The 22,500-nt window shown below is 49.6% G+C and overlaps 1 long non-coding RNA gene across 6 annotated transcripts in view; it reads left to right on the forward strand.

Moving 5' to 3' along the window:
* The window catches only part of LOC147031131 (uncharacterized), a 95,081-nt gene that overhangs the window by 34,908 nt on the left and 37,673 nt on the right, over positions 1-22,500 (forward strand). Inside the window, exon 3 of one of the 6 annotated variants that reach the window (XR_015056674.1) lies at positions 6,197-6,289. The exons of the other annotated variants lie outside the window; for them this stretch is intronic. This is a non-coding gene — a long non-coding RNA (uncharacterized LOC147031131). The remainder of the gene's footprint in view (positions 1-6,196; positions 6,290-22,500) is intronic. 6 annotated transcript variants of the gene reach the window in all.

Raw genomic sequence — 22,500 nt, forward strand, 5'->3', positions numbered from 1 at the left:
CACCAGGCCAGAGTGGAGAGCAGTACTCCATCAGGCTGCGGACAAAAGCTTTATATGTGGTCAGGATCTCAGGTGGGCCGAGGAAGGACTTTGCACGATGGAGGATTCCCACAAGGCGACTAGCTTTGGAGGCCAGCTTGGAAATGTGGCTTTCCCAGGAAAAATTATGGCAGACAGTGAGACCCAGAAGCTTGAAAGAAAGGACTTCTTCCAGAGGATTGTTGAGAAAGTAGATGGGTGGGCGGGAGGGGGGGGGGTTCCAAACAGTCCTTTCGAAGAGACATAGTGAGAGTGTGAGATTTGTCCGAATTGAAAGACATGTTCCACATGTTGGACCATTTTGTGATTTTACCCAGATCTGCAGAGCGAAGAAGCTGCTGCTTGCGCGTCTAAGGGATGGCAGATGGTACGGTAGAGGGTGGAGTCATCAGCAAAGAGATAAAGAGGATTTTCCAGAGTTGGACAGATCATTGATGAAAACCAGTAAAAGAACAGGGCCCAGAACACTGCCTTGAGGAACTCCAGCCTGGACAGGAAGAGGGGATGAAAAGAACTCCATTTAGGGCCACACGTTGACTGCGACAGGAGAGGAAGTCTGCGAGCCATGAGTGGGGATGGCCTTGGATACCATAGGAAGTGAGTTTGGTGAGCAGGGCAGAGTGCCAGACCGTGTCAAAAGCACGCAGTATATCTTGGGATACGGCTCTGATTTAATGTCTGGCATTGAGGATCTCCATCTATTGTTGGAAGAGCAGAAGCAGAATATTCAGGATCGAGTGACCTGGTCTGAAAACAAATTGATGATCGGAAATCAGGCCATTTGAGAAGAGGAAGGATTTCATGTCTGAAGCAATGATGGATTCCATAACCTTGCTGATGATTGGGAGAAGGCTGATTGGTGTATAGTTGCAGAGATCTGTGTTGCACCATTTTTATGCTGGGCAGTAATGTTTGCTGATTTCCAAGCAGATGGCAGATGACCTTGAACAAATGAGAGAGTGAATAGAACAGGGAGAGGGTGAGCAAGGGCAGAGGAGCAGGTTTTTAGGAGAAGTGGGCTGATGCCGTCTGGACCGGTTGCAGAATCGAAGTCAAGGTTTGACAGGAAGCTCTACACCTTCTCAGAAAACACAGAGTCCAGGGACAGCTTGGGTGTGACTGGGTAAGATGGGTACAGAAAGCGATGGGTTTGGGACACAAGATGTTGAAGCAAACACCGAGTTTAGGCATTCAGCCTTTTCACGTGCAGTGTCAGCCGTGCAGCCATTTCATGTAAGGGAGGGGATGGAGGGGGAACATACACCAGAAACAGACTTAACTTGATGCCACCAGTATTTGGAGGAGGAGGTTTGAGAGTTTAGACTTGAGATGAGAAAAATGTTGTTTCCTGGCTCTTCTGTGGGCAGACACACACTTGTTTCGAGCTTTATGGAAGGAACTGAGATTGCCTTCCCAGAGGCGAAGGCAAGTTGTTTCAGAACAAGAGCCTCACCACAAGCTTCAGTGCCCCATGGGCGTGAGGAAGGGTAGGACAATTGAAGACGAGATGGGTTAAATCTGTGCATGAGTGAGAGTGCAAGTTTCTTTGAAAGAATTCCCAGGACGAGTTGATGTTGGAGAAAGTAGCGATGAGAGAACAGTTTGATGGCTGCTTGGAGACCCTGCCAGTCAGCCTGATTGAAATGCCAGACTCAACGGCGCTGAGGTGGCTCTCTAATAACAGCCAGAAAGATGTCTACTTTGACAAACACGTGGTTAGATGAACCGATTGGAGCGGAGGAAGAACAGCAGAGATTTTCACGGAAATTGGTCAAAATCAGATCCAGAAGAGATGGAGTACCGTTGATTGAGATCCAGGTCAAGAAGTTGTCAGATTGAGTCAGTCCCAATGAGTCGCAGAAAGTTCTTGCTGAAGTGCCATGGCACGTGAGAGAGGTACCCACACCCAGCCCACTGGCATGATGACAATTTAAGTCACCACATATGAGGAAGAGAGAGTTGGGATAAGAGGATAGACGTTGTTCCATGTTTTCGGAGAGTGAGATGTAAATGGAGTCATCACTGTTTGGTGGACGGTACAACACACGTATAAATATGAGGTGGGAGTGGAGGGGAAGCCGTAGCCAGAGGTATTGCTGGGGGTGTGGGAGAGATAGGGCAGTGCATGAAGATAGAGGAATGCAGTTTTTGATGAGGAAAGCAACTCCGCCGCCAGGATGAGGCTCAGGTCTGTCATACCGGAGGAGGGAATAACCAGGGAGAGATACTCGGTATTCAGAGACGTCTTGAGGGAGGAAAGTTTCTGTTAAGCAGATCATGTGTGGTTTTTCAGTAGCAACCTGTCTGGAAAGATCTGTCAGGTTTGAGTGAAGGCCCCGGATGTTTCAGCTCTACACTGTTCAGGAAGATGGAATGGAGGAGGCTTTGGGTGCAGGGGAGGGTTGGATGAGGGGGGGCGGGCAGTTGGTAGTGAAAATTGTTGACAGAGTGCGGGGGATTGCAGACGAGCTGGGGGAGGGGGCCAGATGATGATGAGGAGAAGCGGCTTGGTGGTGATGGGATGAGACACAGTGTGGAGTATTAAAAGAGGGGGGCAGAGGGAAGGTGAAGATTGGAGGAGGTGGAAGAGAGAGGGCAGGGGAAGGCGGCAGCTTTATGGATGTGAGGCAGGGCAACTTTTAGAAGAGGAAGTGAGGGTGGAGATTAGAGGAAGAAAGGTGAGAGGGAAGCTTGGAGGGGGAAGAGTGTGAAGGTTACTTTGAGTGGGAGGGGTGAGAGGAAAGCTTTGGGAGGGAGGGAGACTATTAGAGCAGGCATGGCCAAGGGGCAGGAGGCCGATGGGGGGGAGGTGGAGAGAGGGGAAAAATGAGACTTGGTATTGGCTGGTGAAAAAGAGAGCAGGCAGGGGGAGATCCAAGATTTGAGGGGTTGGGAAGAAGGGGAGGTGTGCTGAGAGGAAGGAAGGAGCATGTTTGTGGTGAATAGTGTACTGATTGAGAGAGAGTGAGATATCTGTTAGGTTAGAATGGAGCCCACAGATGTTAGAACACCACACAGTTTTGGACAACAGAGGAGGAGCTGATACTAAAGTGGAAGATAGTGTAGAGGTGCCAAGAGCGGCGGTAGGATTGTGGGCAAGATTGGGGGGGGGGGAGCGGGTAAGAAGAGGGTGTAATAGGTGAAGGGTTCGGAGGGGGTAAATGTAAGGAGGTGGGGTGAATTGGTACTGAAGTTGGAATAGAAGGACGATTGATGGAACACGAACATACTTTGCAAACTGGAATTTTTTTTAATTTTAAAGTCTGAGACGCGATTAAAGATATTATGTGAGGGATGCAATAATGGAGAATTAAGAGAATGGAGAAAAGAAATGTTGTAACAGTTGGATTTTTTAGACATGGGATGAAGGAAAGGTTGAGTTGAAAACAGCCTTTTGAAGAAGTAGAAGAAGAAGAAGAAGAAGAAGAGTGAATTAAGAAACACTGTCCACAACGAGAGTACATGACATCAGAGAACCTTTATTAACATGGTACCACGGAGTCCAAAACACTGAGATGGTACACATCCACAATGATTTGCACGAAGCTAAGATTACGTTTCCCGGCATTTATATGCTCTTGTGGGAGTGGAGGAGGCTGATAAGGATTAGGCAAAATAACTCCAACTGCAATACGTGTCGACGAGGTGAAATAATCATGGCAAAAGTTGGTGTTATCAACCAGGTCACTTTGTTCCACAGCAAGACATTCCTTTTATCAACATTTAGGTCAAAAGACTCTTTGGTAAAGGGAAGCATAACTGACGGCCAATTCGACTTGTAGCATAAAAATTAAATTTAATAAAGCACCAGCAACCATTATAAGTGAGAGTACATTAATATAATTATTTTTCTTCCATATGGTGCATTGGCAAAAGAGGAAGGAGGAAGAAGAGTCAGTCCAGGAAGTCACGTGGTTATGTGGAGTAAAAGGTTAGAAGGGAAAAGGGTTTTTTGTTGTTGTATTTTTTTTTTACATTTTAAGACGTGAAACAGATGGTATAGTTGTGAGGGATAGAAGAAGGGTGGAGGGAAAAGTGGAGAAAATAAGAACTGATGGTAATAAGGAGAAAATACAAATAAACACGATCGTGCACACAGACGGGAAGACGGGTAGGCCTCAGGGAAACCCGATATGACAAGACGGATGAAAACTCACCAAATAGTACACGAATTTTGAAACAAAACCGATCTAGGAACACAGTAAACACGGAGGCAACGAAATAAACAGTCGAAACGCCACAAACAACGACCACAAACTTATCTTTGAGGAAGTCGGCAGAGACCCCTGGAGAGAACCAACCGTCGCCTCAAAAACCCATCCTCAAAAACCCATCGCTTTTCTCTCTCTGTCCCTCTGTCTCTGTCTCTCTCTCTCTGTTTCCTGCACGCTCTCTCGGCTGAGTGAAGTGAGGTTGAGACCGTTCATTACTGATACGTGAAACACCCTGCAAGCCCATGCCTGCAGAAAACAGACTTTTGGAACGCTAGCTGCATATTACATCCAATCATCATGTACGTTTGGTCAAAATAAAAATTCTCCATGGGTACGCCCTCCTACATGTTGAAAGTTTTGCGTCAATCACTCAAGCGGTTGTGGAGTCAAAAATTTAAAAGCGAATAAAGATGAAAAAGTGAGGACAGAAAAAAAAAACGAGGGCCTCAGACGATGTTCCACAACATGGTCAAGGATGGTTGTGGATGCCTATTGCTAGTTTCCTCCACCCACCAATGGTGAACGAATATTATGTTTTCACACCTGTTTGGTTGCCGAAATAGATGACCCTTATTGTCAGGAATTCTGTCTGTTTGTTCGTTTGTCATCAGCATAATTGGTAGTAAACGTGGGCCGATTTTGACCAAACTCGGGTGGTAGGTACATCTTATGACCTCGTGCTTTGGAAATTGTGATGGTTGCTAGGGACGCTTTGGTTCCCTAGCAACAGCCGAAAAATCTTCAAAATCGGTACCGTTCGCGCGAAATCAATTCCGAAAGATATTATCCCACGTAGGCTTATGAAATTTGGCATGCATCATCTACAGGTGATGCTCTACCAAATACATTCCTGTTTTTGTGATGTATGGAATAGTTTACTCGCAGCGCCCCCTACAAATGGGGTATGCCCAAAAATTGGCGAAAATTGAAGGCCCCCTCACGACCAGGTGAGTGCATCGATCCGAATTAAACTTTGCAGGTTCATAGCATGCAATCAGTACTACAACTTTGCCTCAGGACATATTGACCGATATTGCTTAGGTCAGGGGTCAAAGGGCAAAAATCGATAACATGCGAGAGCTGGAGGTGCCTTCGCGCCAAATGCTACTCCTCCTTGGGTTATGGTCGGATGGTCATGAAAATTCACACTAATCATCTGGAATGCATTGTGCACAAATGATCAAGCCGGATTTTCGATTTATATCTTTGTTCACCCACAGCACCCCCTTGAACTTTGGGGATTTCCGATATCAAACCGCATTTTCGGTACTTTTCATTCAAATTGATACCGAGTAATTATCAGTAAATGGAACTCGATGAGATTTGGTATGCATAATCTTAAGGTGATTCTCTATCCGCTATATGACATCCATTTTTTTTTCAATATCTTATGGTTTCCAAATGGTGACCCTCTCAACTTGGGTGTCCGAGGGCCATTGAGCATTCCCGCTGAAAATTCAAAGTACACTAGCTCCAAGACAGTTGAACTGAATCGAATGAATCTTTACATGCTTATAGACCGTAATGAGTACTACAACTTTGCTCATTTGCATAATGACCTATCTCGAGTAGGTCAGGGGTCAAAGGTCAATGAGTGCATTTTTGGGCGAAATTACCATTCAAGGCACCCCTTGCTCCTACACGGGTTAACCAATACGAATGAAAGTTCATAGGTACAGAGTACTCAATGGGTACTACAACTTTGCTGCAGGACATATTGACCTATCTCGGCTAAGTCATGGGTCAAAGGTCAATGCGTGCATTGTTCAGGAAAAAATGACCATTCAAAGCCCCCTTTCTCATACACGGGTTAACCGATTCGATTGCAATTTCGTAAGTACTTGGTACTAGATTAACTAAGATCAGGGGTCAAAGGTCATCGGATGCTTGGTGACCCATGGCTGCCTACCGGCTTGTCTGTTTGTTTGTTTGTTTGTGTGCAGGATATCTCAAAAAGTTGTGAACGGATCCGGATGAAATTTTGTGGACAGGTTGGGTGTGTGACAAGGATGAACTGATTCGATTTTGGTGAAGAGGTATGCATTCTAACGAGTGCCCTTTTAGTTCTAGATATGGATCTGCCACTTTCAACTGTGACCGCAAAGATACAATTCACTTTATGCTCAATAACTATGGAAGGGAAAGAGCTCAACCAGCAGCCTCTCCCCACCCTTCCACCTTCTGCTCCCTCCATACCCACCACCTTGTAACCTATAACCCTGTCCTTACCACTGCATCCACACCAGGCAAGGGGAACCAATGGGCCAGCAGCACATTTTGATCCAGCCCGGTGGTGATATTGTTACAAATTTGGAAGCTTACTGCACACAACAGCCAGAGTCCTTATAGCTCAGTTATATCGGTAAGTGTGTGTTTCTAGTTAGAATCCATCCCCTGTGTCTAACGGGAATTTTGTACGTGCGCTGTGGGTTATTTTATCGATACGATTTTTACACTGACGACAATGACAACCCTCTGGTCGCGGCATGTGGGCATGTCTGGAATTCCATGCCCGGCAGTGTGCGTTTCGGTGTGGATTTCTCACCGTATATGGTCACAAAGCGTTTCGCTTTGGCTGCGCGCCAAATTAAGGTATGCGTCGTTTTTTTGCCCAATGGGCGATGAGCAGACCAGAGTCGGGGCGGTCCTTGGCAAGAAGGCGGAGCCGCGACACGCCGCCCATCCAATGGGAGCAGGCCACGGGAGCGGACGGGCTCCAAAAGAAAAGCGACAAAGGCGATTGAATTGCGTCCATTCTGCTCGAGTGCGCGTCTCTGTCCCGGTCTGCGGCTGACTGCATCGCGCGGATCCGAGGCGTCTCATTTGGCGCATTTCTGCGGGCGGTCGACCATCTCAACTCGGGAGATCATCTCGTGTCGTCTGCCTGCGAGCCGGAGGAGCGTGCCAACGCCCGACGCTACCCTTCGTACCTGGTGCTTTGAGCGGCCTCGTGTTGCAGGTTCGAGTCCCATTACCCCAATATCGTCGAGAACCACACGAGGTGGACAGGTCAATCTCTTTCTTGGCATTTGTGTGTGTGCGTGTGTGTCCTTGGGCCCCGTCTATAAGTAACAACTGTGTAAGTGCTTTCTTTGCTCATTGTACATTGCATTTATTGTAGTCGTGATAACTCTGCTCTTTGTGTGCACTGGTCAATTAGGTAAGTTTGGGTTTTGGATGAGACTTCACAAAGTATTTGATCACCTACCAACCAGTAAGAATTCCGGCTCTCACAGACCTGTTAGTTTTGTCCTTAAGAAGCCCTCCCATACTCCACTCATTACCTGTATTAACTGCACCTGTTCGAACTCGTCATCTGCATAAAAGCCAGCTGCCCACACTCAATCAATCAGACTCCAACCTCTCCACAATGGGCAAGACCAGAGAGCTGTTTAAGGACATCAGGGACAAAATTGTAGACTTGCACAAGGCTGGGATGGGCTACAGGACAATAGGCAAGCAGCTTGGTGAGAAGGCAACAACTGTTGGCGCAATTATTAGAAAATGGAAGAAGTTCAAGATAATAGTCAATCTCCCTCGGTCTGGGGCTCCATGCAAGATCTCACCTCGTGGAGCCTCAATGATCATGAGAAAGGTGAGGGATCAGCCCAGAACTACACGGCAGGACCTGGTCAATGACCTGAAGAGAGCTGGGACCACAGTATCAAAGAAAACCATAAGTAACGCACTACGCCTTCATGGATTAAAATCCTGCAGCGCACGCAAGGTCCCTCTGCTCAAGCCAGCGCATGTCCAGGCCCGTCTGAAGTTTGCCAATGACCATCTGGATGATCCAGAGGAGGAATGGGAGAAGGTCATGTGGTCTGATGAGACCAAAATAGAGCTTTTTGGTTTAAACTCCACTTGCCGTGTTTGGAGGAAGAAGAAGGATGAGTACAACCCCAAGAAAACCATCCCAACCGCGAAGTATGGAGGTGGAAACATTATTCTTTGGGGATGCTTTTCTAGAAAGGGGACAGGACGACTGCACCGTATTGAGGGGAGGATGGATGGGGCCATGTATCGCAAGATCTTGGCCAACAACCTCCTTCGCTCAACAAGAGCATTGAAGATGGGGCATGGCTGGGTCTTCCAGCATGACAACGACCTGAAACACACAGCCAGGGCAACTAAGGAGTGGCTCCGTAAGAAGCATCTCAAGGTCCTGGAGTGGCCTAGCCAGTCTGCAGACCTGAGCCCAATAGAAAATCTTTGGAGGGAGCTGATAGTCTGTGTTGCCCAGCGACAGCCCTGAAACCTGAAGGATCCGGAGAAGATCTGTATGGAGGAGTGGGCCAAAATCCCTGCTGCAGTCTGTGCAAACCTGGTTAAGAACTACAGGAAACGTCTGATCTCTGTAATTGCAAACAAAGGTTTCTGTCCCAAATATTAAGTTCTGTTTTTCTGATGTATCAAATACTTATTTCATGCAATAAAATGCAAATTAATTATTTAAAAATCATACAATGTGATTTTCAGGATTTTTGTTTTAGATTCCGTCTTTCACAGTTGAAGTGTACCTATGATAAAAATTACAGACCTCTACGTGCTTTGTAAGTGGGAAAACCTGCAAAATCGGCAGTGCATTCAATACTTGTTCTCCCCACTGTATGTATATCTCACACACACACACACACACACACACACACACACACACACACACACACACACACACACACACACACACACACACACACACACACACACACACACACACACACACACACACACACACACACACACACACACACACACACACACACACACACACTATAGTTATGGGGTTTTAGAACACCCCAGTTTTCCAGTTTTTACTGAAATTTAAGTAGTTTAATGTTTCAATGTACTCTGAAATTAATGCACAGAACAAATAAACAATTGCAGATAAAAAACAAATCATGGAATCGTTTTGTTGAACAAAATTTAATCTAAATTTTTGACTCATCAAAGTATCCACATTTTGCAGATATAACAGCCGAACATACTCGTGGCATTCTTTCTACAATGGAAATCAAATATTGTTCGAAAAGTTCTTCCCAACACTGTTGCAGAAGTTCCCACAAATGTTTTGCACTTGTCGGTTGCTTTGCTTTCACCCTTCTGTCCAGTTCATCCCAAACCAGCTCTATGGGGTTTAAGTCTGGAGACTGTGCTGGCCATTCCATGATTTGAAGCCTACCATCTTGTTCTTTTCTCAGGACGTTCTGACAAAGCCTGGAGGTATGTTTTGTGTCGTTATCTTGCTGTAGGATGAACCCCTGACCAACTAGGCGTAGACCAGAGGGTATTGCGTGGCACTGCAAAATGCTGTGGTAGCCTTTTTGGTTCAGGGTGCCAGTCACTCTGTGCAAGTCGCCGACTCTGGATCCAGCAAAAGAACCCCAGATCATCACGCTTCCTCCTCCATGTGTGACAGTTGGTGTCACACACTGAGGAACCATCCTTTCACCTACTCAACGGCATACAAAAACCCTGCGTGATGAACTGAAGATTTAAAATTTTGATTCATCGGTCCATAAGATCTTACAGTTTTCAGTAGGCCACTGGCGGTGCTTCATGGCCCAGACAAGCCTCTTTTTCTTATTTTGCCATCTTAGCAATGGCTTTCTTACCGCCACTCGACCTGTCAAACCTGCAGCTCAAAGTCTTCTCTTTGCAGTTGAAACTGAGACTTCCTTACTTCGACCAGTGTTAAGCTGTTCTTGAAGCGGCTGTCCTGTGAGCCACCTATCACGCAAGCTGTTGACTCTCAGAAACTTGTCTTCTGATTGTGTTGTGGCTTTGGGTCTGCCAGACCTCTTCCAGTCAGAGTTTCCTCCAGTTTCCAAGTGCCTTTTGCTGTTGTAGGAAACTGTACTCACTGACACCTTGGCTTACTTTGCAATTTCTTGAAAGGAAAGATCTGCACTTATTCGGGTTATTATGGTCTGTCTGTCTTCCTTTGTTAATTGTCTTTTTCTCACCATTATGATAGCAATATACTACTTCCTGCAGTGCAATATTGTCCAAATAATGCTTCAGAGGGTGTAGCAACACAGTCTGTTCCAACACTGCTTTTATACAGAGAGAGGGTTTGTAACTAATCAACAAAAGTTGGGACACTTGTAGGAACCGTTTGCATCAACTTTCAAGGCTTAATTGACTTCCATTGCTGCAGAACAGCTGCAGTTGCAAACCCATTACTTGTTCCCTGAAAAGGGCTTTTTTTAGCAACTCTGAAATTTACATTATTTTTCAGTTTTTGGTAATGTAAACTTTTTTCTTTTTAACCTCTGGCAGTTCACCACTTTGCTTTGTACCATTTCAGGTTATTCACTGGACTTGAACTGGACTTCAGTAAAAACTGGAAAAATGTGGGTGTTCTAAAACTTTAGACCGGTAGTGTATATGTGGATATGTTTTTGGCCTGTCTGTTTGTCTGTCCTTTATGCAAGCGCAAACCATTTGACCTGGAGCTACCAAGAAAACCATATGACCTGGAGCTACCAAGAAAACCATATGACTTAGCGCTACCAAGAAAACCATATGACTTTGAGCTACCAAGAAAACCATTTGACCGAGAGCTACCAAGAAAGGAGTGAATAGTGCACGGGATCTGAAACAACACTGCATTTGACTGTACCTGCAACATGAACAAGTGTTCGATTTTGTGCAATTCCACATTTTGGTGTATTTTTTGCCAAAATCCATCCCGTCATTTTCTGCCACATCAGGTCCCTTCATGTGCATGATGGTTGTTACAGGAAGTTAATGTGGCAGTTTTTTTTGCAGTTTTCGAAAATTCCAACAAATTTACCATGCCACCTAAGAAACGGGCAAGTTTGGGCAGATCTACATCAGCAGCCAGAAAGAAAGAAAAAAAAACCGGAAGCAGGAAAGCTCACAAGAAAGACAATCACGCGTTGAAGCTGACCGTGAACAACATGGAACAGCAAGAGCAACAAAAACATTGCAAGAAAGCCAATCTCCTCAGAGACAAACAAAAATCATCAAATTCAGCTTTTTGTCTTAATTGGGGTGGCCGAGCAACTGCTTGTGCATGCTGAACTTTGATGAAAGCCAATTCATTGGTGGGAGTAGAAGTGAGGTGGATGCTCAAAGTGCTTGTGGTGCAAGATGAAAATGAAGGTGCGTATCAGTGATGCAGCCCTGAAAAGGACCGTTGGTGGCAACAAGGCCTCGTCAAGCTTCTGCGTTTAAGTGGAACGATGTGTCGTGAAAGCAAAGCAAAGAATGCGTGAGATAAATACCGACTGTGTGAGGGTTCTAAAGAGTCTGCTTATGGCTTGGCTTGGGCCTATCGTGTGCTCTGCATGGCGCTTACTCCGTCCACCCAACACTCCAGATCCCCAGCTCTGACCCGCCAATGTTAGCACCACTGTTCGAGCCCCAATCGGTCTCTCACAAAGCACCGCAAGGACAGGACAGGACAGGTGCCTGAGCCTAAACCAACGACAGGACCAAAGCCAAGAACCATCCCACCTGCTGTTCTTCTGTAGTCGTTTAGTGAAGGTGGGCCCCAAAAGTGGATCCAAAACGTCCATTGGTGTGAATCCGCCTGCCGATTGGCGCATTCCCGCTCTTCCATGGGTTAGCCCCACCAATGCAAGATCACCTGCACAACTGAGGCTCATTCTGTCTCCCAACCACGGCACTCAACGGATCCTCCTCGATTACATGGGCTCGTGCTCGGGACACGTTACAAGCATGGGGCGAATGCTCGGGGCTCTTAATTGCTTGTGCAAGAAAACGGAGCGATTATTTAGCAACAGAGCACGAACGGCCAAGTAGCGCCTGTTGTCCTGGAGTTTGGATAAAGTTCGGAGAATGGAGGCACTTGCCATTATGTCCTGCGTTACCTCCCGCATGCTTCCAAGCTGCAGCAGCATCTGTGGGGGGGGGGTGGGGAGGGGAGTGAGGTGATGATGATGGAGGAAGGTGGGTACTTTGTGTGTGGTGGAGGTGATGTGGTTTGCGGGTTGTGAAGTTTTTGAGTCTTAGGGCGATGAATGGCATGTATAATTTCTTACTGCAATGTAAGTCAACGTGTGAAATGAAAACCAAGTGTAAATTAAATTGTGCACTCATAAATTAAAATTGTTGGGTACTTCCTGTGTCTGAAGGAAGAATATGGGGAGGTTGAGTGAGGTGGCAGTTTGGTCGTGGTGTGCGATTCAAATGACCGTTTGGCACGATACGCAAATGAGCCAGCGCCCGTGTGCACATCACGTGCCACGAAGCCAGTAGGTGATTTACAATCACCCCCTAACAAAATGGGGAGAAAAGGGTGGGGGGGGGGAACCAATCTAACCCTTTACCAACGTATTCAATCACATTCAAACCACTACACAAGGGGAAAGGACTACTGTGAACTTATACCATGGAAATAACTAAATTGAGGGACCTGGAGGTTGTGTGCAATCGCCGACGGGGCTGGTTCCTCGAACTGCAACAATATGTTTGACGTTTAGCATCGATCTGTTAAGTGGCTCTGGAGAAGAAGATTTTCGTTTTTATTTTAAATCCAACATGGCCACCAATGACGTCATAAATTTAATTCTTCACTAACATCGGGTCGTCGTTCAGATATTTAACATTTTTCAGATAAACATTTGGATTGAACCAATTGGAGGTGGAATACCACTTCAATGATGTCATCGTTGTCACTCTATATACCTCGTGGGGAGTTGACCCATGCCAAGTTTCAATTTTTTTCATTGAACGGTTTCAAAGAAAAAGATGTCCAAGTCTTTTTTCCTTTAACCCAATATGGCTGCCATACTATGTGACTGATGATGTCAGAATTATCAATACCATATTTTCCATGGAGAGTTCCTCCGATGTTTAAAGTTTTGCATCGATCGGACAGACGGTTGCAGGAAGAAAAAAAACTTTTTTTTCAAGTGAAAATGTGTTGACACAGACAACCAGGGGGTATTGCAATCGTCTCGCATCCTCTTCCGGGCGAGACTAATAATATTATTATTGTCCAATCAGCGGAGTCCTTGAAAGTCATCGGCGTTTGAGACGCAGGTCCCGGAACTTGTCTCACGACGCGCTTGGGAAATTTTCTTGTATTTCACGAGTGGCACAGCCCGTCAATGTTTCAGAGTGACTTTTATTCCAAACCTGAAGTCGTTGTGGTTGCTCAGCCAAGCGAACTAAATCGACAACGAACGAGCATTTTCTTCGTTAACATCCGACGCCATCTTGAGGATTCGGCGTCTCAACACCAAGGAATCCATCCTTCTTCGGAAACACCTGGAGAGATGACGAGCAGGATTTTTTTTTATCAATCTAACTTCATTTGAAGCACGCCATTGCGTTTTCACTGCGAGTGAGTTTTTACCCCAAGGGGTCGAAGCGCCGCTCGCATTCTCTCTGGTCTAGTGTACAGTTCATTTGAACATCTATTTCTCCATTATTCGTGAACAGAATTCGATGAAAATTGACAGGCATATATTAAACACAAATGTGCAGGCATTAACTGAGCCCAAAGTGCGATTGCGGCCCTTCAGACCGAGGAACGGCCCATTTTGGCCCATTTTCTTAAAATTGTTATTTCTGGTTGTTCGTAAACGGAACAGAACCAAACTTGACAGGTTTATTCTGGAGATCATTCCCCAGGCATTCACTGAGCCCAAAGTGCGATTTCGGCCCTTTGGGCCCATTTTCTTAAAATTGTTATTTCTTGGTTATTAGGAAACAGAACAGAACCAAACTTGACAGGTATATTCTAGAGACCATCCCCCAGGCATTAACTGAGCCCAAAGTGTGATTCTTGCCCTTTCGGACCATTTTCTTAAAATTGTTATTAAAAAAAATTTATATATTCTTGTGGTTACCAAATTCGCAAACCACCATTCAGGTCCCTAAGGTGAGATATCTCGGTAAGTATATGTGTAGTTAGGCCCAAACCCGTTGTCTAGAGGGAATAAATGTCATTCATGCGTGCTGCGACTCTTCAGGATAGCCGTTTTTCTTTTACTATCATTATTTTGGACCAACCGCCATTATCACCACCGCCAACCGCGTCTCAACAGTCATCACAACATCAACCACCCACCGCGGCGCCGCTTCACCACAGCAGCCACGACCTTTGCCGTCACACCTCGCAACCGTAGCATCGCCACCGTTCTTGCGCCGCTTGTGGGTACCGGTATTGGACTCGTGCAGGGCGCGCGCCGAACAGCGTGTACAAAACCACGGACTTTCCGCTCCAAAAACGGATCAAAAACGACTCGCGCCCACTTTTGTTCCGTCCAATCGGTGAGCAAGGGGCGATTTGGCCCCGCCTCCAGGGCGTTGGAGGGCGGTCGCTATATGCAAATTCATGGATCAAAATGCATTCACGCCCACTTTTTCTCGGGCCAATGGGGAGCGAGGTGAAAGGTCGAAGGCAGGGGGTCAAAGGCGAAGCCACGGGGCTTATATAAGCGACCGCGTTCGTCAGTCGAGGCAGTTGAGTTCGCAGGAGGAAGAGTAGGGAGTTCGCAGGAGGAAGAGTTCGGAGTTGGAGTCGGAGCGAAGAGGACGGAGCTGTGGAGAGGCGGCGGCGGCGAAGGCAGACGAGGGGGTGCTCGCGTCGGTGCCGGGAGCTGCACACCAGGGAGGCCGACGGCGCGACCTGGTCGAGGTGGAGACGCTCGTCGCGGGACCCGAGACAGAGTAAAAATCCTCCTTTCCCCGAGCATCAGCAACCCCCTCCTGTTTCCCCCCGCGCTGAGATAGTGCGACCAAGGGGGCCCTTTTCCCACCCCCTACCAGACACTGTCCGCGAGGCCCGCGGAGTTGGGGCACCATCGCCACTTCGCGCCTCATCATCAGACGGGTAGGCCCGACCCGGTCTCGGCCCCAGGCCCGCCTCATCCTGGAGGGTGGTTCTCTTTTCTTTTGCTTTGGGAATATGTGTTGTCGGCGCCGTCTGTGAAGTAAAATTGTATAAGTGTTGCCGTGTGCTCGCGTAATCGGTATTAGATCTGCATTGTCGCATTTGCTTTTTGTCTTCTTCTTTTCTATGTGCTTTTGGTGGAATTGTATATGTGTGCTTTCCGTTCATCGCGAATAAATGTGCTTTATGTTGAACTGTTTCCCGCTTCGCTTCGTCATTTCTTTCATTGAATCCTCATCTTGCTTCACGTAAAGGGTTGGTAGTGGGCTGAATACGCCCGATAATTAATCGAACCGTCGAGGCCGACGATAACACCGCTCGGTTATCCCGATAGTACGGAACGGGTCGCTTAAGTGGCCCGTGTCCGAAGTCGACCTGCGGCGAGGTGCGATCGCCCGGTCTACCCTCCGTGTGGGTACTTAGGTAGGTCGAATTTGGCGAGCAACCCTATCCCACGCGGGGGCCGATTGGCTCGATCGCGGTGAGACCGAAAGGTCCACCCGTGACTGGTTCCCGGCGTTAGTCCGAGAGGGTCACGACTGGATTGTCCGTCCGGTGGGCGACGTGCCGCGATTCGAGTTACGTGGCCGTCAGCACGCCGGCGGGCGCGAATCCGTAACACTGGTGTCAGGTCGTGCGATACAAATCCATCGCCCTCCTCGCGGCACTGGTATCGGAGAACAGGAAAACGGGCTCTCCTGTCTCCAATTAAATTCACGGGAATCGGTCCAGGGGTGAGAGAAGCGACCCCCGATTCCCTCCAAATTACGAGCGATTCAAATTAACCCTTTAAGAGAAGCAAGATGGCGTCTCAAGGCGAGCGGGAGCCGGGGGTATTAGAAATGGATGCAGAATGTGTAGAATCCATGGCTCAGGATGAAATACCCGTGCAGGAAATGTTAATTGTACAGGAAAACGAACTCGCCCAACTGAACCCAGAGCCCGAAATGGGTGCGGCAGCGGCCGCGGTGTATGACACCTCCCCTCCCCCTCTCCACCAAAACCTCCCGATTCTTGCCGAATCGGCTCACCCAAGCGCACCCGACATGGCCCAGCTATGCGCCATGCTGGCGGCAATGACAGCAAAGATGGATACAAATACAAATGAAATGAAAAGCATGAACGAAAAGATGAATACATTCACAAACGAAATAAAACGCATGAAAACTAAAATGGAAACAAACATGAAGGAAGAAACGAAAAAGCTCCGGGGGGGAGACGCAGAACATGGGCCGATGCCTGCAGGCGGGCATGAAGGCCGTGACCAGGGAGATAGGAATGGCGACTCCACGTGTGGGAGCAAACGAGCTGGAAGGGGGTGCAACGGCTGTCGGGCCCGCGGTGGAGGCGGGTGAAAAATAATTCGGGGGGCGTGTTGGGCGAGGGTCGTGACAGAAGAAGCGACGGTGACCGAAAGGGAAAAATTAAATGGGGAGACCAAAACGTGTGAGACGAGACACGAGGTGACGACAAAGGAAATAATAGTTGAGACAAGGGAGGTAAAGGGTGAAGAGGTGACTGAGTTGGCAGAGACACGGGAGATGGGAACGATAGAGGGAAGACTGCACGATGAAGACGGGGTAAGTGACGCACACACACACGGAGGTAGTGGAGGATAATGAGGGTGAGCTGGTGGACTGGGTAGAGACCCAGTGCGAGCAGCTGGATGGCCTCCTCCAGGAACGAGGGGAAGGAGTCTGCCCCCTTGAGGTGAGTCACGACCAGGTGAGTTCGGTCGTGCTTTGCGAGGTCGAGGGGAGGAGTGCTGCGAACGGGTGCTTGGAGAGCTTGGGGGGTATAGAGGCCCCGGAGACCCTTGTGGGGACACGAATCCACAGTGTGGTTGTCCCTGTGTGTGTGGTGCAAGGTGTGAGTGCGTCCCCGTGTGTGGAAGCGACCCCGTGTGTGAGTGGTGTGGTGGCGATGGTGCCAGAGTACGTGCTTCCCAGCACGCCGTGTGTGGATGAGGCACCGTGTGTGGAAGAGGCCGTGTGTGGATGAAACGGCCAGTGTGGATGAGGTACCGCGGATGAGTGCCCCCGCGTGTGTGAGTAGTATGGTTTGTGTGAGTAGTGAGGCACGCGTGAGTGAACGGCCGAGTGCAAGGGAGACCGTGTGTGTGAGAGAGCGGTATGTAAGGGAGATGTCGGTTGGCATGCGGGAGCACGCAGCCGCGTCTCCCGGGGTGAATGTGATGGAATGGAGTGTGAGCGTCGTAACACGCGGGAGTGCGTGTGTGGAATGGCGACGACGACGACATGTGAAGAAAGAAAGCCGGGTAGCGGCTGTAGTTGTTTCGGGGACCGTGCCGGGTTCACCCAGCAGTGAGCACGCGGTCCGTGCTGTGCAACGCACGAGACCACCACGTGCTCGCTTGCAAGAGTGAAGTCCCGGTCCGGAAACGCCAGCGGTGGAGTTGCCGATCCCGCGGACGGACAAAGTTTAGGCAGGACTACGGATTTGGACCGGACGGGTTCTCCACGCGATCGTGTGTGTTAAGCTCCAACGGGCAAAGCACATGTGTTCGCGTAGGGAACCCCTCGAGACGTGGGGCTTGTTTTTTTTATGCGCACGGTGACGCCATGGCTGCACGTGGGGTTGGAATCCGGCAGGAGGGGTATCCCTGCCGGATGGTACCGTCCAAGGAGGGACGAGGAACACGTGCAGCTGCATGACGTCACGGGCAGGTGCAAAGTGCGCGAGCTCTGAGTTGCCGCGCTGGTGCTGCGCGTGTAAAGGAAAAAAAAAAAAAAGCAAGCCTCACTTTCGGGTACACAGGATTCCTGGGCAAGGGGTGGAAGACCCCCTTACCTGGGCACAGGATGAAAACTAGTTAGGGGGAAGGGTTAGCTTAGTTAGACCGACTTCATGGGGCAGGGGTAAGTCCTCATGGAGTCCGTGGAATGGATTAGTTAGAGGGATTGTAGCCAGATTTAGGTGGGGAAATTGATTAAAGAGATTTGGAGACAGTGACTGACAGTGAGTGTGTAGTGGGGACGTAGCTTAGCTACGTAGCGTTAAAAGGAACGTGCTATAGTGTAAGGGACGACGTGGGAGCACGAGTTAGGGGATGTAGTTAGGAGGATGGCAGAGTTCAGCGGTGTGTGTGTTGAAGAGTTGGTGAGTGAATTGGAAGCATGTGCTTGGTGAGTGAGTGAGGCCAGCGGGTCTGTGTGAATGGAGCGAATGGGGAATGCATGGTGCGATGAGTGATTGGGGGGAGGAGTGACTCCCGCCCAAGGGACCCCGGGGTCAGAGTAAAGTGAGTTAGCTGGGTTAGCCAAATTGAAAAATGGAGGTTGTTTTGTTGTTGGTGGGAGTGTAGGCTCGAAACCCGTTTGGAGGGGTGCAGGAGCCCTGTTGACAGGCTGGGAGCGTGGCTGCGAAAAGTGAGTATCGCTGAGTGGGTACCCCGGGCACCAGGCTAGTCGGCCGTGGTAGGCCAAGGGCCCATGGGGGCCGGGATAGCGTAGTGGGCACGGGTGCGCCTGCTTGGTGCGGGGGCCCGGGGCGCCATTAGCCGCGTGGGCAGTGTTGTGGGCACGGGTGACCCTCGGAAAGGGGCCCGGGAAGCCAGCCTGCCACGTGTGCGTTTCAGGGGAGGTGCCATGGGGGGCACTCCCCGGTGTTAGGGAGCTGGTAGGCTCGGAGGCAGTGTAGTGCCCGGGGGTGCCATAGCGGGAGATTCGACAGAGGGTCGTGCCTGCCAAAGGGAGCCACGTGTCCCAGCCAGGAGACCGTGTGAGGGCACGGAGCGAAAATTGGGGGGCAAGGCCCGAAATTGTGAGGACACCAACACAGGCGACGGGAATCTGGGTTGTTAGAACCAATAGTTTAAGCGAGAGGCGCTTGTTGAAAGCCCCGGGGTAGTTTAACAGTTAAATGGTTAGGGTAGATTGGGAGATGTACCCCTCCGCACCATCCATCCCCTCGCTGTCGTTGTGGGCCGCTGGACCCACTTGGTGTTAAGATCGCCGAACTCTGGGGAGGCCATTATGAGGCTTCGTTGGGCCTCGACACAGGACGTTAGCTCTCCCTTATTCCCCTCCGGGAAGGGAACGTAGGGGTTGGGAGTAGGCTAGGTGACAGGATAGGTTAGCCGAACAAGGGCAGTACAGGGGGTTAGGGGACGATTTATAGTGGGGAAGTAAAAAAAAAATAATAATAATAAAATAAGTTGGGGCTAAATTGGGGTTTGGACAAATTAAGGGAGTGGGTATGTACAGTGACAGGCAAAGGCGATAGGTGGGAGGGAGACAGGTAGGTAGGTCCGAGCCCGCCTTCCGAGTGGCCAGCACCACCGCACTCCCTCCACCAACCTCCACTGAACGGCAAAGGCTGGCCACTTCAGCCGGCTGGCTGTTTTTCTTCAAGGCCTGTGCCGGCCAACTTCATCGGCAGCTGTTGTGTTGCTGCAAGGCCTGTGCCGGCCGGATCATCTGCAGCTGTGGTACTTCAAGGCCTGTGCCGGCCCACTTCATCGGCAGCTGTTGTTTTGCTGCAAGGCCTGTGCCATCGGCTGGCCGTGTTTTGCTTCAAGGCCTGTGCCGGCCCACTTCATCTGCCGGCTGGCTGTTTTCTTCAAGGCCTGTGCCGGCCAGTTCGTCTGCGGGCTGTGTTTGCCTGCTCACCTTTGCCATGCCATGCCCACTGCCCATGTTCACCACCCCCGTTCAATTTTTGCTTTGCCCCCCCCCTGTTCATTTCCATGTGCGCCAGGATCCGCAAGGCAACAGTTTGCAAGCTGCGAGAACTGCCCTGTTGGCAGCTACAACACGGGCCTGCAGTGGCGGCCCGTGCACCGTGTTTGTGTCCATCCATCCATCCGTTGTGTTCATTGCGTGTGCCACTTGAGCTGGCACGGAGACTACGTTTGTGCAGCCCATGCACCGTTGTGGTTCACTGCGTTCAGTTCAAAAGGGAAGGCCTTGGACTGCGTGTGAGCAGCCAGCCACGTTCCCTGTCACCTGCATTGTTTTGAGCCAGAGACTGCATGCGAGCAGCCTGGCTCCCTGTTAACTGCTTTCTTTTTGCAGAGCTCATTGATCCTGGGCCATGGTTTAGTGTAAAATTTGTAAGTTAAGGTTAAGATGTACTGTACATATGAGTGCGCCCCCGGCATGTCTGTCCTAGCGCCGGCAATTTTATTTAAGTCGTCCGTGTGAGTGAGTTTGTTTAGGTAGTTACGCAGCCCTCAGGTTATTTATTTTGGGGACACGAATACCATGAATGTCGCACTCAGGGATCCATAGGTAAAATGTATTAGGGGAAAACTACACATGATGGCACATGAGAATTTGACGACTCGGGACGAGTCTGTAAAAAGGGGAGGGGGTAGTGTTGTGGTTACCAAATTCGCAAACCACCATTCAGGTCCCTTAGGTGAGATATCTCGGTAAGTATATGTGTAGTTAGGCCCAAACCCGTTGTCTAGAGGGAATAAATGTCATTCATGCGTGCTGCGACTCTTCAGGATAGCCGTTTTTCTTTTACTATCATTATTTTGGACCAACCGCCATTATCACCACCGCCAACCGCGTCTCAACAGTCATCACAACATCAACCACCCACCGCGGCGCCGCTTCACCACAGCAGCCACGACCTTTGCCGTCACACCTCGCAACCGTCGCATCGCCACCGTTCTTGCGCCGCTTGTGGGTACCGGTATTGGACTCGTGCAGGGCGCGCGCCGAACAGCGTGTACAAAACCACGGACTTTCCGCTCCAAAAACGGATCAAAAACGACTCACGCCCACTTTTGTTCCGTCCAATCGGTGAGCAAGGGGCGATTTGGCCCCGCCTCCAGGGCGTTGGAGGGCGGTCGCTATATGCAAATTCATGGATCAAAATGCATTCACGCCCACTTTTTCTCGGGCCAATGGGGAGCGAGGTGAAAGGTCGAAGGCAGGGGGTCAAAGGCGAAGCCACGGGGCTTATATAAGCGACCGCGTTCGTCAGTCGAGGCAGTTGAGTTCGCAGGAGGAAGAGTAGGGAGTTCGCAGGAGGAAGAGTTCGGAGTTGGAGTCGGAGCGAAGAGGACGGAGCTGTGGAGAGGCGGCGGCGGCGAAGGCAGACGAGGGGGTGCTCGCGTCGGTGCCGGGAGCTGCACACCAGGGAGGCCGACGGCGCGACCTGGTCGAGGTGGAGACGCTCGTCGCGGGACCCGAGACAGAGTAAAAATCCTCCTTTCCCCGAGCATCAGCAACCCCCTCCTGTTTCCCCCCGCGCTGAGATAGTGCGACCAAGGGGGCCCCTTTTCCCACCCCCTACCAGACACTGTCCGCGAGGCCCGCGGAGTTGGGGCACCATCGCCACTTCGCGCCTCATCATCAGACGGGTAGGCCCGACCCGGTCTCGGCCCCAGGCCCGCCTCATCCTGGAGGGTGGTTCTCTTTTCTTTTGCTTTGGGAATATGTGTTGTCGGCGCCGTCTGTGAAGTAAAATTGTATAAGTGTTGCCGTGTGCTCGCGTAATCGGTATTAGATCTGCATTGTCGCATTTGCTTTTTGTCTTCTTCTTTTCTATGTGCTTTTGGTGGAATTGTATATGTGTGCTTTCCGTTCATCGCGAATAAATGTGCTTTATGTTGAACTGTTTCCCGCTTCGCTTCGTCATTTCTTTCATTGAATCCTCATCTTGCTTCACGTAAAGGGTTGGTAGTGGGCTGAATACGCCCGATAATTAATCGAACCGTCGAGGCCGACGATAACACCGCTCGGTTATCCCGATAGTACGGAACGGGTCGCTTAAGTGGCCCGTGTCCGAAGTCGACCTGCGGCGAGGTGTGATCGCCCGGTCTACCCTCCGTGTGGGTACATAGGTAGGTCGAATTTGGCGAGCAACCCTATCCCACGCGGGGGCCGATTGGCTCGATCGCGGTGAGACCGAAAGGTCCACCCGTGACTGGTTCCCGGCGTTAGTCCGAGAGGGTCACGACTGGATTGTCCGTCCGGTGGGCGACGTGCCGCGATTCGAGTTACGTGGCCGTCAGCACGCCGGCGGGCGCGAATCCGTAACAATATATATTGCGCTGGGCGATGCACAACGCAAAATTAATTTGCAAATGATGATATGAAACTAGCCTCCCTCTTGTGAGGTGTTCTGGTTTCTTTTTTCTGATGCGATGAAAATCTTACCCAATTACAAAACTATCTGTCGTCCGTGCTATCGCTCACCTGAGAGTTGTACGAATGAACTCCAATGGGGTATGTTCGCAATTAGAACTTGTTCTACCATCTCATAACCAGCACATTCAAAGGGAACATCACCATACCACCTTGGTTGACCTTTGATGATCGTGAATGTCATGCCTGAGATGTTGTTGCTCGATGGTTGAAACCATGTCCTGCCTTTTAC

The sequence above is a fragment of the Eptatretus burgeri genome, chromosome 3, assembly GCF_056783735.1.
Source record: "Eptatretus burgeri isolate ZD-2024b chromosome 3, Ebu_testis_v1, whole genome shotgun sequence".
In the NCBI taxonomy this organism is placed as follows: Eukaryota; Metazoa; Chordata; class Myxini; order Myxiniformes; family Myxinidae; genus Eptatretus; species Eptatretus burgeri.